Below are 19229 nucleotides of genomic sequence, written 5' to 3'. Positions count from 1 at the left end.
TGTATGTATGTATGTATGTATGTATGTATGTATGTATGTATGTATTGATAGATAGATAGATATGTTTATACGTTAAAAATAACATGTTCTTTGAAGTGTTGTAAAAAAGCAATTTAACATACCAATATTATTGGTATTTCAAAATGTGATTCGCCCATGGCGCAATAATGTGCATATATAAACATTCTCTCAACCGTGTGCTGTTCTTCCAAACATTCATCTTTATTTACGTATGAAAATAACGATACAATGTATGAATAATCCCCTTTTTATAAATAAATTTAATATGGTTTACAATTTCAATACTTTATGCTTTCTGTTCCACCCTCCCGTCTCATGCACAACGGATAAATGCGCGCAGAAATTCGGAGTGAGAGAGTGAAATAATTAGGGATGGATAAAAACCGTAAAATTGAACTTACACGAGACAAACAACAAAATTATTTGCTTCGTCGTAACGATATATGTTGACTTTCCTTGGAATTAATCTACAGTGTTTATATAATCGATAATATAAATGTGCTAACCCTGTCGACATTATACGGTGAGTTTCTCGGTTACGTGGTACACATGTTGTGATGTATTGAATGTTTTGATGTTGTTGTTCTTTCAAAAAACCTATTATAAAGTTCTAAGAATTGCGTATCATAAGTTAAATATCAAAATGTCCAAAGGAAACCACCCCCTCCGTCTCCCTCCCTCTCTCGATCTCTCTCTCTCGCAATCATTATCTCTCTTTGGAGCAAGATACGGGTGAAAATCTCTGTAAGACGAGCGTATAATAGTTTTGTTTGTGTCATACCATTATGTATCTGGACTTATTAATGATAGTAAACCTTACGTCAAACCGACCACAGGATGAGGGAGAGAGAGATACAGACAGAAAGACAGAGAGAGTTTTAAAGTCAAACTTACCAAAGAGAGATAGAGAGCGAGAGAGAGAATTTTGTGATGGGTAGTACTGTTTTTAAAGCAGAAGAATGAATTAGGTCGACTGTACATATATCAAAATGTTTGAATTACCTCTTTTTGGTTAGTAATTTTGCTTAGTTTCTTAGTCTACGCTAATTTCCATGCGCATTGTACGTGAATGGCTGAACGTTGATGTGAACAGCGTAGCTAACTATATGCTTGTAGTGTTCTACTAACGTCATGGAATCAATCTTTCAAGTTTAAATGATAAGTCTATATAATGTGGATTTAATCAATGTGAAGTAGATTAGAAACTCAAATGATAAAAGAATCAACTTATAAATATGCAAGGTGATCGTGAATAGCCACAAAAATCATAAAACTGCATTTTGTAGCAACCCACACTAGGCAGCGATGTATTGAGTTCATTCATTCGGTCAATACACGGTTGCATTTAGTAAACAGGAACTCCATTCAGTGGGGAAATATATCCATTTATATGTGATATAAATAAAATATAAGTATCGTCTGTACGCTGTATTAATGATATGCCATTCGTTGTATAACATTTTCATTAAAAGTTAGCTCGGCAAGCCTCGCTTCTTTTTAATGAAATATGTATATATCTGGTTTTGTATCATTAATGCAACATACGTCATATATATAAGAGTAACAAGACAAAAAGATGCCGATATGAGATAAAATATTTGTTTAGGTTTACACCTTACGTTATGGGATGTTCTTCAGTTGAGATTTTAGAAATGAATGCCAGAATCTTTGTGATTTATAAATCAGTGTACACTAATATTGTAAAAACTGATATGGCCGACCAATATTACGCTTAAATGAACATTGCATTTAAGGGAATCCATGCGATTCGAAATCGCATCTATTTGTAACAGATGTGACTGATATTAAACAACTGTTGAACCCAGTTTAAATCGTTGACTTTTCATTTGACAATGTTCCCAACTTAGGAAAAATTCAGTCTTACATCGGCTATCGATGTGTGTACATTGCAAGAGTCGTATTAGTCTCATTACAATCTGGTCCTGTCGATGAAGTTTTTTGCAAGTAAGCTCATTGATTATGACAGTTCCATTATTTGGTATGCTTTATACATTGATGTACGTGAAATTTAAAGTGTTTTAAAACTTATTTATAATTTTCAACTATATCAGGATAAATATATTTACTCTTAGCATCTCAAGAGCGGAGTATGACATTCTTTCCCATGTGCATGTGTTGCCTACATTTACATAAATATTTCACTCATTCGTTGAGTCCCATTTTACGTGAAGAATCGCTCACTTTAAACCATAACGTTTTTGCTGTACTTTCATCCCAATTGCAGTCAAAGTAGAATATAAACTCAATTGCAGTCAAAGTAGAATATAAACTCGTGGCAATATTATAATCATGTGTGTGAGAGACAGACAAACAGACAGACAGACAGAGGTAGTGAGGTAATAGAAATAAAATAATGATAAAAGCCAATTTATTGTCTTCGATCAAATATGTTTATTGATGTAGTATGTACAAATACTACAAAGATAATAATCGAGATAGGGAGTCATATTCCTTTGGTTCTCTTGTCAGTCCTTGGATCATTTTGTTTTTCTTAATATCTGTAAAAAGGAAACAAATGTAGAGCATTTTCGCCAGTTGATTTTGCCCATACAATACAATATTGATACAATATTGATATTTATCTTGAAGAAACGACTTTATTGTTATTTCGAATTGTAAGCACAAAGACATGCAATGAGTCAGTAGAAATGATGTGGATAAGCTAATGTTAAATTCTAAAATGTCGTCATACTGTAACATGTAATAGAATTATCAAGGATGAATAATATTTGTTCTTACTTTTTATGGTGTCTACTGTAACCGTAACCAAACTTAGGAAAGTGGTGTCCAAATCCCCATCTGTATCCCCCAATTCCACCACCGAGTCCGAATCCGTATCCACCATATCCACCATCTAATCCCAAGCTGTATCCACCATATCAACCATATCCTCCATATCCGCCATATCCGTCATAACCTCCATATCCACCATATCCACCATGTCCATGATACCCTCCATATCCACCATGTCCATGATACCCTCTATATCCACCATATCCAGGATACCAGCCATAGCCACCATATCCGCCGTTGCCACCATGACCTCCATGTCCACCATAACTGCCATATCCGCCACCAAACGGATAAGTAGCAATGGTAGCACCTACTGAGCAGGCTAGAAGAACAACTATGGCCTTCATTTTCGTCTGCAAAAGAAAAGTAATTTCAGAAAATAACAGTTAGCATTGAATGTTTTATGGGAGTGTAGTTTAGTAATAAGTAATATATTTAATATCATTTATTTAAATACTCCTGAACGTTAAACAATTTAATTAATTGTAAAGATTGATTGTCATAATATACGCATGTATATCTCTTAAAGACAATATGATTATACATATATTACCGACAGGACGGTTTTTCTTATACAACATATTGTTTCTTTACAAACTTAAACTGTTTCTCAGTTAGGTGTTACTAAAATTTATACATAGCTAAATTTAGAGGCTCTCTTTATGTTGTCCCAAAAAGACTGGAATGCTGCTAATGGATCAAAAACATGAATATGAGACCTTTAATATAATTGAAACGTGTCATGTGTCCAGGGATGATAGTTCAAAATTGTACACGTTCATTTCTCTAAATAGGAAAATTTTTAAGAATGGCCTAAGTTAAAAGAAAAAGGTGCGTTATATAGGTTATTAACGAACGTTAATTTGTATGTCGTATGCCTTCACTTACCTGGATGATAACGATGTCAAAAAACTCTTGAAGTAGGATCAGAAATTTTTCCACCGGACTGGCAAATGCCTGTGCCGAGGCGTAGAATATGCAGTCCTTTTATAGCCGTGAAAGGCTTATTTTACATGTCTTTTAACTTGATTAAGTAAACACGATGATTGATATTTAATCCACTCAGTAAATTAAATAATTGATCACTAATAAAACGAAAATAGTATTTGTTGTTGTTTAATTGTAAGGATGACTGACAATTTCCGTTTGCAATGCAGTCATTTTTGTGTTTACAAAGGGTCATGTCAAATTAATCAATGTGATGGATTTGAAAATAGATTTTTATGATATTTACACTTAATATTTGCACGCAAGATTTAGACAAATTTATTCAATACAACGTCTCGATCTATAATGAAGAATTTCCAAAATGGAATATATTTGAATTCGTCACACTTTATTTAAAGTTACATTTGTCAGTATTTTGTACCTGTTGAGTACTGTCTACTAAATTGTTATGTTGCCTAACAGTGTTACGTTGGAGAATGTTAATTTCATTATGTTTTGGCACCTTTCCTCCATATTTCTAAAACTTTTAAACTGGAAATATAATTTTCTTTTAGTGATGACATTGCACGCAAATTTAATTAACAAAGTAAACACCAAAGAGAGAAAAATGTTTGTTGAGAGGTGTGAGGATCGTGTGCACGTTTCTTGAAAATAATTTTCAAAATCTTATTTCAAAGTAACAGTAAGGCATTTCATTTTGTATTAATAATTCTACATGTACATTATGTTCCCGTTTGTAATCGCATTGTCTTATTTATTTTGTGGATAAAAGAATATTGTCGAAATGTAAGAAAAGAACGCAAACCTCACACAGAACAATGAAACAAAGAAAAAGAATTGAAACATATTATATAAAAAATATAGTAATATAAACCACAAAAAATAACAGGAAAGAAAACAAAGAAATGGTTATCGTTTAGTTGCTTGCCTGCAAGCGAAAGCGTATACTTTCTGAATAGCATTGCTTTATTTGCATTTATGTCCCATATGTAAAAATAGTCCATGTAATCTTGAACATTTGCATTACCGATAGACCATTTTTCTTTTGTCGAATTTAAAGAGCTCTGTGTATCTCATTTATGATCGTAGCATATGTGAATTTCGATTTGCGAGTTTTTGACGATTTCACATAACAATAAATTTTCAATCAAATCCCTGACTCTACCATTTATAGCGTACAAACTTATTTTTTTTTACCATGGCATCACAAAAGACATGTCCAATCCAACGTATTAAAAGTTTGCTTTTTTTGTTTCGGGTAGAATTTCGTCTAATTAAGCCTCATATATCAATTGCATTTAGTGCACTAGGATGAACTCTGACATAAAGTAATACCTTAGTGCAAGACAGACGGGATTACGTTGACACATGCTGGATTTGCCGAGCACTTTGTTTTTGTTCTCTCTTTAATTAACACTTATAACATGTACTGTTGTTTACATACTTGGTACCTTATACATCACTTCTATAGCTTTTTAGGACTAATATACATATTTGTGGAATGCGTGTGTTTAGGATCACGAATTAATCCTACTGTTTTTGAAATGTCACATTTTTGTCTCATAGTTAGTTCCCCTTTGGTGGTCGAGCTGCTTCGCCCACTTTATTGTTTGAATAATTTTATGTTATTTTAAGGTGTTTCACCGTGGTGTTGTATTCAAGTCTTCCTTTTGTATATTTAAACGGGTATAATTAGCAAATGGCTCCAAGGAATATATAAAATAGTCTACGAATTTTAAGAGCTCACATGTTGTAGGTTTGAAAATTTGTCATATGTATGTATGTATGTATGTATGTATGCATGTATGTATTTAATTGAGTACAATACAGTATGTATGCATGTATGTATTTAATTGAGTACAATACAGTTATACTGTATACTTACTTTACTTTGAGTTTCCAATCAATGAACTGGATGCTAAAACCATGTTTACTATTTTCAAACTATTTATGAATTGGTGACATGATTATGAAGAACGTGCCATGCTATCTTCTGCTTCATGTATTGAATTGTTTATCATTGACAAGAATAATTTTTATTTAATTCATACATGTAACTGCATTAGGGACTGACACGCATTATGTCCCGTACCATAGAGAAAAAGATTGTTTCCATCATACGATCGCACCCTACGATATCGTTTTTTCCTGTCTTGTATTATTGATTAAAATATACAGTATGTTGTCAATGTCTGGGTGTGGTCATACAAATATCTACTTCTGCGAGAAGTCATGTTCCACTCAAGATTCGCTCTTATCAGTTGATCAATGGAACTAAATGCATAATGATAGTGTACATTATTCCCTGATTCCTGTCTGGCATTGATGAATGCAATATTTTGGCTGGGAAATAATTAAGAGGATTTCTTCAGTAATTCTTGTTTATAAATATTGATTATAACTGAAAATTGGACCATGATCACGTTTGATACTTTCATGAAAAATTTGCTTTATTAAATCAAAATACCAATACTTGTATTAAAAACACTAGACTCGCTTATTTTTAGGAGATAAATGAATTTCTTTTAATGACATGGTCCACTTTGTAGACAAACGCCTATGGAGCAGAAGTTTCATTACATATCACTTTCTTATTACAAGTGGTTATGGATAGTTCTTTTCAATGTAATATGTTTATTATGTTAAAAATCAAAAGTCTCTTCATTCATATAAAGAGCGAATTAATTAACGTATTACATAGTCACTTGTCCCACTACGTTGTAATGAAATGTTTCCAAAATTTCTTGAAATAGTGGCTGAATTCCTGACAGGAAAACACTTTCTGTCTTGGCCTTCCTGCTAAAATCCATGTATATGTGAATGGATGGGAATGTAGCGGCATTGCAGCACAATCCTGACTAGACGGTATTGTTTGAAACAGAAGCTGGCTATCGCACATACTAGTGAAACATACAATTGTCTCTTTGAAAGAAAAAAACCGGATTTACCGGTATGGCATATCATTGGAGACATTTTTATGACATTTATCAAAGACAAACTCCTTACAGTAGGTTAAGTGTCCCTTGCTTAGTCAATATATTTTGGACCGAGTCTGGTTGCCTTTGTTTAGACAGAATTCAGGTCATCGCTATAGTCGTATCGCAATTGTCGATCTGTGGCTAGAGAAATGCATAACAGCTACTGGAGTCATTTCGATGAACTTGTAACTGTTGCTGAGGCAGCGCAGCGTAAGGGACCCAAGAAATGTTGGCATCATGGGTTTTGAGTTGTATGCAGACTGTACCACCTGCACTGCAAGCCAATCATTAGGTTTTTTTTGAGTGGTGTAAAGATTCGTCTCAGAAGAGAATGGATTTCGGACGACTATTATCGCAGGGATAAAGATATTGCGTTGTCATCTGCAATAGCAGAATGCCGACATATTAGTGTGTGCATCGTAAAAGCGTAATAATCCTTCTCAAGCAATACTGTAGTTGTATATTCCATGTATATTTCATATGGTTACGTGCGGGCCAGCCATTCTTGGTGGCATATGAGCTCGCATCAGTATACCAAAAAGTTCCCATTTTCCTATTTGAAAGCTAAAAGCAAGATACAGTTTGAACTGAGATAAATTTGGCCCTTCTCTATCAAATGTACATATATAAATGTATGTTTCTACGTGTAGACTTATCACTTTAATTGTATCAGATTGACATTTTCAAGTTTTACATGTTAACAAGACAACCTTAAAACAGTCGCCATCTGCTAAATTTCCAAAGTGAAAATTCCATTGCATTTTTCGAAATGGGTACCTCATTGTTTCCGGTCAATATTTCTCATATACAAATACAAACTTTTAATTTCTTATGGTATACACATCACTATTTAATAAGGCTATTTCAGATTTCAATCGTAATTGACATATAATTCATTTGTGTAGTAATTTCTACTTAAAACTAATATTAATCGAGAATCTGTTTTATAAACAAACAAACGTATCCAGAAACCATCATCATTAATAAAGAAATATACTAATCTAATGCTATTAGAAAGAATGTTTTGTGAAATTATCAGTATTCGATACGGAACACTTTTAGAAACATTTTCATTTAGATTCATCTGAAAATATTGTTTCTAAGCCTTGTGATTTTCAACGAAATCATAAACAGATATATAGATAACAAAATGTCTGGCAACCTCACAAAACGCGTCTTGTAAAAAAGACCTTGTTACCACCGTATGAACTTAATTTTTTGTTATACACATGAAGGAACAAATATTGTGAAATTAACCCCAAAAATCCTAAATTTATATCTGAATTTCAAAAGTAAAGACCGTCTTCCATGAAGTCCAATACTGAATGTGATCACGCACCAATAGCCATGAATGTGACTATGTAACAGTAGTCTTGTGCTATAACATTGTTAAATTCCAGAATGTCTTTGAATGAATTCACATTACTCACAAAACAATGCTTAAATCCAAAATGTAAATGAACACATTGTACTACCAACGAATAGTTTACAAAAATAATTCATCTCAAACGTCTGAACACATTTAAAGCAGATTCCACAAAATGATATTAAAATGGGGATGAAAAATTTTGATGTAAACAAGTTTGTGTTAACAGTTAATCACAATAAAATGTCCAGAACTAAACTCATTAGCCCATCACATTCTTGAGCACGTTCGATGTTGTTTAAGGGAGTCCCCCTGCCCTGATAGTATTGTTGCCTGAAAGTTTTCGTTATATGTTGGCAATGTTATGTTATAGAAAGGTTATTATAGCTTTTATTCTATATTTAGTTTCTATATTTGCGTTGGTTATTTTATTGGTTTGATTTTAGAACATTGTAAAGCATGGGAATAATGCTGAACCTTGAGCTCAGATATCAATTAAAAAAGTCATTATTTGTAAATTACAAACAAGACAAATATTAGATTGACAATATAACTTCAAAGGAAACAATCAAGTTCCGGAACTTAAATCCATGTAAACATGTCATTAATCAAATCATTTTTAACCTAAGAATATACTTTACATCCATATATAAAAGTTGTCTCTGTAATATGTTGTTTACAGACTTCTCTACATTTACGATACGAGCACAATATATACTCTACATTTACGATACGAGCACAATATATAGAAAGTGGTCTTAAAAAGGGACGGTTTAAATAACTAGTTTCTAATGATGCATGATGTTAAACGACATGCGTTAAGATATGAAATTAGTGGATATGATAATATAGCTAACACACTTATATGGTTCATCATCTTCAGATAATTATTCAAAATATACTTTTAAAATTTTGGTAAGAGTACTCTACTTATTCAAGTCTTATTCATTACTTTGTTATCATTTAAATCTAAAGTAAGAAGCAAATATGCATCAATGTCTCTTTTTAAAATTGCACCATTTGAAGAGGTCAGATTCTATCTTCTCAACGTTTTGAGAATACGTTTCTTGAGACCAACTACCCTAATAGTTCTTTATTGAGATACGTATAAACTCTGTAACAAACATGCCCGTGTCAGTGGGTCTTGTCAGTGGGATTCAGAATATATATATTTTCTCAAATGTGACTATGAACTTATTTAGAGTAGTATGGTGGTCTTTATAGTGAATTAAAAGACCATGCAAATAACGATCACTATATTTAGTTACGAGAAACAGTGTTCTAGTAACGAGGGGGCCTTATTACTGACTTGTTCTTAATGAAGGACTTTAATCTAAGCTCACATATATGCAATAAATGCCGCTATCTCGTTCGATTACGTACTTTTAATTTTTCTCATTTTTGGAGAAACTGATAAATAGGTAATATATTAATAATCAACAGTATATTAGTAATGTGCCAGTTCTAACGGTGTAATACATTACCTAAATTTGATAAGAGTAACTAAACTAAGTCTGTGAAATTCATTGTAAATAAATACTATGGTACTTTTCAATTTTTAAATCGGGTTACTGTAACATGATTTGACTTGAATGGCTGCCTGGAAATTGTAATGAATAATTGGACGTTTATGAAATGAATTAATAAATATATGTTTATTCTCTATAACATATGCAATGTTTATCTTTCAAGCTATAAATTCACGAAACTAGAAAAACACAATCCACCCAAGGTAACGTTGTACGCATGTACGACGAAAACAGTCAACTCGTTCTAACGCGAAACCAAGTTATGTCTTGCCTTATTCTGTGACAGATACATGTCTGTATCTTTTAAGTATATATATATATATGCATGGAAACACGTTTTTCCGTGTATATCAAAGTAGTATTCGATTCCTGATCGAACCCATTAGAGTACCAAGACAGCAAGATATAAAAATGTGATACATTATTAGTTTACGTCTAAAAATTACATTATGAGATGTTCATCCGTTGAAATGATAAATCCGAAATCCGTTTTCACTATAATTCATAAAACAGTATGAACAAATTATTGCACAAAACAACCATGGGCGACCAATGGTATGTTTAAATGAGCGATAAAAGAAAGTGGATCGTAATGACTCAAAATTTGTACTTTTAGTGACTCAAAAACAGATTTATTTACACGAACTTTGATATTAAACAGTTGGAGATTCCAATTTCAAACATTGAGTTTTGATTTGGCCATGTTTTTAACTTAAGGAAAATTCAGTCTTACATCGGCCCTCGATGAATATACTCCAGGGTTGGATTATTGAATTATTGTCATTGTCCGGGGGAGAGAGAGGGGGGGGGGAATGAGTTAATCGAAATAAAATAATTATAAAAAGCCCCTTTGTTTTCTTCGATCTAATATGTGTATTATTCCATTGTGTACAAATACTAAGCTAACAAAAATTCAGATACGGCATCATATTCCGCTGACAGTCCTCTCAGTTAATGGATACATTTGTTCTTAATATCTGCCAAAAGGAAACAAATTACCAGCATTTGCACCAGACGACTGGCCAAAACAATACAATATGGATAATATATTTATATTTATCTTGAAGAAACTATGTGTGTGAATACTTCGAACTGTGAGCGCAACAAGATGTAATGACTCAGTAGAAATTGAAATGGACAAGCTGATTTGTAACTGGTAGAATGTGGCCATGCTGTAACATGTGATAGAATTGACAACGTTGAAGATTATTTGCTCTTACTTTATAGGATATCTACCATATCCACCATAACGTCCATATCCACCATATCCACCATATCCTAGATTCCCTCCATAGCCACCATAACCTCCGTATTCACCGTAACCGCCATATCCGTCGTCGCCACCTAACGGATAGTCAGCGACAGCAGCACCTACCAAGCAGACTAGAAGGTACTTTGTAGTTCAATGTCTGATTCGCAGAACCTGTATCATTTTGATGTGACCAGTTATGTATTGTGACTAACGTACACTCCGCTTATAAAGTATAAGGACGGTAAAGAAAATTAATACAAATTTGGATTATTTTTCGAACATGGATCAATTACAGCCATAGAATTTTCTGCGGCAAATGATTAAATAACGCTAACCTTTATCGGCACCTTGATGCATCGACACATTTGATGCGAGGTGCTTGTGGCATACCATATTCATTTCATTCCCTAATTTACACTGGTCTACAGCCAAAATGCTTCCGAAATAAAAGTAGTCAAACTTTACTAATTCTGGGTCACTGGAAACGAAAATGATACTTAACATTTTTGATTGGCTCGAGTTTTATAGATATGATACTGCATCATTATATACGAAACTTGACTTGGGAATGGCATAGGATAAGTGAGTTACAAATGGAAGGGATTTTACTCTAAACCAGAAATGTCGAAAATATATCTTTGGATCTATGAATACATATATGACTGGGTTTCTTGCTTTTTAAATAAAACAATGAATGGTTGAATCTGAACCATCAGTGTCACGTCAGGTCATGGATGATGCAATCATAACTAAGCTTACATCAATCTGTTGAACAAATTGCCCAACATCAGCTTCAGAAATCATACAGTGTCGTGCTTTCTTATTTGTCAGTGTTTGATGTTGCAAAGGGACCCAGGGACAAAACACAAGCAGCTTTCAGGTACATCCGTGGAGAATTTAAAAGGTTAAATGAAACTAAGATAAAGGAAAGTGTCTTTGCTGGTCCTCAGATTCGTAAACCTCTTGGCCATGATGCATTTGACCGTGCACTGCGTGGCAAGGAAAAGACAGCACGGAAGGCCTTCATGTTAGCTGCAACAAATTTACTAGGAAACAACAAAGCAGACAACTACAGGGAGTTGGTGGAAAACCTACTCAAGGCATACAAAAGCCTTGGTTGGCACATGTGACTAAAGATACATTTTTTGCACTCTCATCTAGATTTGTTTACATCGAACTGCTAAGCAGTGACTGAAACGCACGGCAAGCGATTTCAACAGGACATTGCAACAATGTAGAAAAGATGTCAGGGCAAATGGAGCCTATCAGTGCTTGAAGACTATTGCTGGTAAGTGACAATAGATGCTCCATTTAATTAATACAAGAGACAAGCCATGAAGCGCCGGGTAGGCACTGAATAACGGCTAACAGTGTTTTTCTATATAAATAATAGTTTTTTTCCCATTTGTTTCATAACAAATTTCATTGATATAAGCCTTTTGCTGTTTTTTTAAAGTATTACATGAAGGGAACAGGTGAAATGTAAAACAACCATAATCACACCTAGATTTAAAACTTAATATTAAACCTTTAAGATATGCACAAATACATAGACGTACAATCTAAAACCTTAAATATCTTGTAAACAGTAGCCAATCACTTGTTTTAATTGTCGTATTTGAATTCAGCACATCAAAATCCATACGAAATAGTACATTTTATCTCTAAAGCTGACGACTTCTAGAAATTGTAGACCAGTGTTACATGTACACTCGTTTCGGATATTTGTATAGGAAGTTAGCAGATACTACAGACTCAACAGCCATGTTATCATTAAACAATGGTAACAGAGTGTATCCCGATGGTTCTTACCCTTGTGTTGAATAAACGCCTTCGAATCTGACACTCCTTTTAAACCCTCTCCGTGCAAATTATTGTTTTCTTCCAAACTTTTAAAAGAAGGCCAGTGTCGAAATGTATAGGAAAAAAGTAATTAAAACTAAAATAAAACAAGAACAGAAAGATAACAATAAAATATAACAAAAACTTCAAATATATAACAAGAAGGAAAACAAATAAATTATAGTCAGCAAGGAAAATGTATACATTAATGTTACATTAGTTTATTTGCGTTTATTTTCGACGTGTGACAATTTTCTATTTGAGCTTGAAAATTAGAACTGTGGAGAGATCATACTTGTTTTATCCACGGTAGACAGAGCTCTGTTTATCTCTGTTATGAGCGTAGTATGAGCAGCAGAAGAGGCGAACAGACTGACTTTTGCAAGCATCCAAAAACCGAAATAAGCCTTCCTAAAAAAAAGGATTAATAACTTTAAAAATCAAAATAACTAACTGAGGACTCTCAAAGAGTCCCTAGAGTCCCTAGGTTAGTCCACGTTATTTCTCCAACTAAAAACTTGTTAATGGCGAGTATATTACAAAAAAACGAACCAACTTGAGGTCCCGCCTCCTCTGCTGCTATATTAATTTATCCAAATATTTTGTCAAGTCCAATACGATATCTTGTTCTAGGATAGCACACATTTATTGTTATAAATCCATGCGGAGTAGCTTGCGCTCGTGAAAAGAAATTTCTGAATTTAATTATATCCATGTCACAGCTGTACCAAGTTTGATGAATATGTCGCAACGTATGTGTATCAACTCCATTAAACACAACTCTGATCACTTTTGGTATTTGTGTGTATCGTTGAGTAACATAAATGACATCGGTGTTTTTATGTCTACCTCGAGAAAAAATCCTAGCTGGATTTGACTGTTTGTCAAGCATCACATCGTCGTATACAACTAAATTATTAATAAATCCGTCTATGGAATCTACTGATGGTGCTTCATCAATATCGGATATAAACTCGATAACATCGTTATCTTTATCTATTTGCGCGTTTTTATTAAAATCCTTAAGCACATCATAACATCGTTGATCATCAACTGACGGGGCTACCAACTACAATTTATCCCACTTTAACCATCTCATTATAAGATTAAGTAACAACTGCGTCTTTCCACTTCCAGATGGTCCTATTATTATCATTCTGATGGAATTTGGATACTGGAAAGGTAAAGCAGCAATTAGTAAACTTGCTCATGCAGCAGCGGTTAAACATTCTACTGCTAAAACGTGGTTATCCAAACAGGCAATATGGCAAATTTACCTACCGCCACCTAAGCAAATTCACTTTGCACATTTCAATGTCAGTGTTCCTAATGAAGTTCATCAAGCTGATATTCTGTTTTTACCTCATGATGCCGTTAAAATTGGTCGACGTCAAATAACATACAAGTACGCGCTAACTGTTGTTGATGTTGCAAGTAGATATAAAGATGCAGAACCTCTATCAACGAAAACAGCATCTGAAGTAGCCGATGCGTTTGAACGAATTTATCAACGAGGTGGTCTGCGATGGCCACAGCTGCTACAGGTTGATCTTGGCAAGGAATTTCTTGGTCCAGTATCATCGTTAATGAAACAACATAATACCAAAATACGACGAGGACATACTGCAATTCATCGTGATCAGGCAATTGTTGAACGATTTAATCGAACACTTGCTGAGCAGTTATTTGGATATCAATACGCGAAGGAATTTATTCAGGATACGAGATCTCGTGAATGGGTTGCAAGATTACCAAGTGTGATAACTGCATTAAATAATGAAACAACTCGAACGACCAACATTAATGCAATTACAAAAAAAAATATACCTACACAACAACGTGATCTTTCAGCACAGCCAGTGTTAGGTAATATCACTGTAAGGTATTTATATGAGCCCGGTGAACTCGAAGGTGGTAAGAAAAGAGCGACTGATCCTATTTGGAGTATTACCACACACAAGATATCCACATTGACAAGATCCTCAGGTAGACCCGCAATCTACAGGCTGGATTCAACTGCTCCTCAACGTGGATTTGTACGTGAACAATTACAAGTAATTCCCGATGACACACAATTACCACCCAAATCACTTAACTAGCGCCGCGACGTCGGTTACATTCAAAACAGGTCAACATGATATTTTCTCGTGTATGACCAAGATTGTTATTTTTTCTATCTACGGTAAATTGTCTTGGATCATTTTTCAGATACCGCCATAACATTATACAATTACAATTTGCACAATGATTATTATGTTGTTGTTTCAGCGCATTAATAAAATCAACATCAAGATCAAAATCGCGTTTGTTTTTTATGTCACTTTGTTTATAACCAGATAATTGTTTTCTTATTATATCATTTTGACATTCGTGAAAATCATCATTGATTACTGACGAGTCCATGACGATTCGTCTTAATTGAGATATTTTTCTAACTCGACCATTCGATACTATCATCAACGATCCAAGCAACTGTATCAGTAACAGTTAATCCCTGAGACGAATGAATCGTCATCGCGTATCCAAGCGTCCACGGGGATTTATCAGCACGTAGAGCATCTTCAACAACATCAACATCAACTGCAACAATATCATTCAACACAAGATTCTGTTTCCTTGATTCGGTCTGTCCTGGTATATCAACATCAATATTTTGCGTCGCGTATCTGCTGGTCGATAACATAACGTAACTGGCAACGTTGGAAACTTTTCTCGTTGTAACTGAAACAACTCCCGTTGAAGTGTATCACGAACTATCTTTCTACTTGCAACTATCAAATCGTTTGGTCTCCACGCGCGCAAAAAGTCTTTCATGGGTGTTTCTGAAATTATCTCGCGCATTACCTCACGCTGAATTTATTCAGTTGTAGTCTGATTAATTTTTTAAATTCCTTTAAATTTGCGTCAAGTGTTCTATGATCATCAGCCACTTCTTCGAAGTGGTCAACGAAATTTTTCAGCCAATCATGTGGAGATGGTTCAACTACGGGTGGTGGTTGACCGTGATCGCCGCACATTATCACAGCAATATTTCTTGTTAATAACCAATCAAGAAACATTTTAATGTTTCTAGCGATACAGTGCATATTTCATCCCATATTATGATCATTGGAATATATTTTTCTCGCATCCTTAAAGATGTGCATGTGTCAAACTTCCATCGGAAGAAGCTTTGATAAGTATATGAATGTACTCCTCGTTGTTCCATTTCTCGCGCGAGTCTGTGTGTAGGTGTTAGCACAACAATCATATCTGAATTCTGAAATAGTTCGATAGCTCGAGTGGTTTTACCAGAACCGCAAGGTCCTTTTAGATAAACTGTTTTGTGTCTAGTTATTGGATAGTATACCGATGGTAACAACGAAGTTGTCGACGATGGTTTTGATGTTTGATATTTTTTACAGTAAATATCTTTAACCGCAACATCAGCGGATTCGGAATAATTAAGTATATTTTCCTTTTTTATTCTCCACGAACCCCACGATGCACAAGTGTCTATGCTTAATATTTCTAACAATATTGAATATTTTTTACTTATAAAAAACGAATCCGTAGCAACTCTGACAGCGAGTGTAGAAACCTTATTTATCATCGATAATACATTTATCGAAACGTACGCGAACATCGATGATCTTAAATGAGTAAACTGCGGTGACTCACCGTCATGTAGTTAACAATTGTACCTAGTTTATTTCCATTTGGCAAGAAAGCTATTTCTCGACTTATAAACGTGTTCTTATTCGTTGTATCAGGATTATGAAATCTAACTCAGCATCGTCCATGATCAGTCTTGTACAATGTCGTTTATGATCATATGATCCTCCTTGGGTGAACTTGCCAATTATTTTTCTACCAAGATATTTTGTGATCTTATTTTCATAATCAGTTTTATCCGGGTTTTCATCCGAATACTCCTTTTGTTGTGATAACTAAACTTCGGTTTGCTTTCGATATAATATAATTGTTTCGCTGATCGTCAGCGATATTAATTTCGCACAATCAAGCATATACCGTAATAGTACTATTGGTGCCCACATTTTTTCTGAAAAATGTTTTCCAAACCAAACATAACAAATTGGATGAAGTCCTTTAGACATTTCAAATGACTCGATACAAGCGAATCCAGTCAGGTCAAAATCCGGTAATGGTCTATTTATCGATACTCGCGTCGTTTCGTGCGTCGGATGCCCGAATCTTTTAAAGTATACAGAACAATCTCCCATCCTGAGAAAACTTCCGGGATAACACGCGACCATATCAACTGAAATAACATCTTTATGATTGTATTTAGTATTCCACAATCCGCCGTGTCCATATTCGACACAACTGGATACTATGTCATTGAGAAAATCAAACCTAGTTGGTTTCCACGAATTTTTCTTTCAAGCAAAATGAGCCGCAACTGACGGAACAGTAAAACAGTTGCTCAATAGTTCGTCAGTATCATCATTATATTGCAGTGCAAGATTTTTCATTTTCTCGTGAAGATCTGTTCTTACAAACTGATCAAATTTACTTTTTTTCTTCCATATCTGATTTGTCGTTAGAACTCTGAAATAACCAAACTGACACAGGATCGTTTTTACTTATTTCGTTAATAAAATCAAACATATTACTGCGATAGTATTTATCAGCTCGATCTCGTGGAAATATTGTTACTGCGTTAGTCCACGCGTGTGCGTTATGATCAATAATTTCAATCGAAGCTAATTTTGATTTATATTTTGATTCATACATAATCTCTCCTGTTATCGTCGCTACGGTTATTGGAAATTTTAATTTTTTTCCTAACTCAGCGACATCTTTGATAGACGCACCGGTATATTTAACCATTTCTCCCCACGTGTTTATTATTTTCGTCTTTTATCCGTTAGACCGTTTCCACGAGTCGAAACGGTAAAATGTTCTGTTACTCGTTCAGCCACACAGTTTATTTTTGAAAATTTCATCGGTGCCAGATTATCAACGTTGGGTTTTTCATTTATCACATAGATTCCATAACTAACTGCTGTTACAGGATATGCTCTTTCATAATACGGTTTGTCAATACCTGTCAATAGACCTGGTTTGGAATCTTTAGTTTGTACAACAGCTTTTTTTATTACCGTGGACATGATCATATTTGTCACGGATAATCCAATCGTCTGTTTCTGCAAGTTTGTCGCTCGTTTGTCATTCATGGTAGCGTCGACACCCTTGGCGTTTCGTATAATCTTGAACGTTGACCAGACATGAGATGCACCATCTGCGTGAAATTCTTTCTTGGCGTCGTGAATTTATTAATCAAACTTTTATTTTTCGGATCAACCAGATCTTGCATCGGTAGGTCAGGAGATATTCTGTCGAGATTAAATTTTCTCCGCTCAGGGGCTTTATTCGGGATAATCTATCGAAGTCGTTCATATTATATTTCAAACAAATATTTAAATTAAAATATCACATATACAATGTCTCAATGCAAATGGCTAATGATCGGATCATTGACTCACTGTAATAAATCCTGCAGGAAGGAATTCTGCGGACAACACATGCAGTGCGTTCACCGTGGAAGCTTAGGACCAATATCATGTCTGCGATATGGTGTTGGAGTACGAAGTTAAACAGAGTTATGTGCGTGTTGTGGTGGTAAACAATTTCGTGAGCTTAAAAGATACTATGATAAAAAAATGATAACAGTAACAACCCTATAAAATCCGTGGAGGATTATCTAAGTTTTCAGGCAAATTATGATTTAAACAAATAATATTATTATATAATGGAGCAAAATAAATTTATTCCACATCCTATAATAACAAACTACGAATCAAATATTGGTGGTATGATCTGAAATTGCAGGTTGAAAAAACCAGCTGGTGTTATTAGTAATACTGATTATCTAAGATTTTGTGCTGATAAAAAAAAACTTATCTTTGTCATCGTTTCACATACGATTGTCACAAGGGGTTGATCAAAGACGGTCTTGTGATCGAACATTTCAACGGTGTGAAAACCGACAATAGTTAATCCAATCTTCAAGCTATTACACATACCGAGACTAATACACTTGGTAATACTGGTAAACATGAAAAAATTGCAAGATCAGTTAAATCTGCAAATACAGAAACCGGTAAAGAAAATATATTTGAATCAATGAACGCGGCTGCGAGATATTTTGATATTAACCCGCGTGTGGTAAAATACGTCGCAGAAAATATAACAGAATCTACTCTTTCCAGTAAATATAAACAGAAAATTATTTTCCAATATTGTTAATGAGATAAACTATCATCACTATCAAGTAATTACCTTAAATTGTATATATTAACCATTTATTTTTTTGGGCACCCAGTATTGTACAATCGTATACTACTTATTTTTTGACTTATGCGAAAGGGAGATTGCTTCTGTAATGTATATATTTCTCAGTAGATTTCCGATTTTTATGGTCGTAATTAGTCAATTAACCATCTACGTCGTAATTAATATCAATAATTATACCA

General features: G+C 34.2%; 1 long non-coding RNA gene and 1 pseudogene across 3 annotated transcripts in view; both read right to left on the bottom strand.

Annotated features, from left to right (window-relative positions):
* The window catches only part of LOC149771308 (uncharacterized), a 319229-nt gene that overhangs the window by 270443 nt on the left and 29557 nt on the right, over nucleotides 1-19229 (bottom strand). The gene's annotated exons all lie outside the window — the stretch shown is intronic.
* On the bottom strand, nucleotides 2410-3182 carry LOC149771309 (uncharacterized; annotated as a pseudogene). Its single transcript, XR_016418342.1, has 3 exons — nucleotides 2913-3182; nucleotides 2782-2807; nucleotides 2410-2540 (listed from the first exon to the last, which is right to left on the bottom strand). The product of XR_016418342.1 is annotated as an uncharacterized LOC149771309 (transcript).

This window comes from Sinohyriopsis cumingii, unplaced genomic scaffold (genome assembly GCF_028554795.1).
Source record: "Sinohyriopsis cumingii isolate HCF-2022 unplaced genomic scaffold, ASM2855479v2 utg001953l, whole genome shotgun sequence".
Classification (NCBI taxonomy): Eukaryota; Metazoa; Mollusca; class Bivalvia; order Unionida; family Unionidae; genus Sinohyriopsis; species Sinohyriopsis cumingii.
Note: the sequence above shows the minus strand (reverse complement) of the source record. Positions and strands in the feature narration are given on the sequence as shown.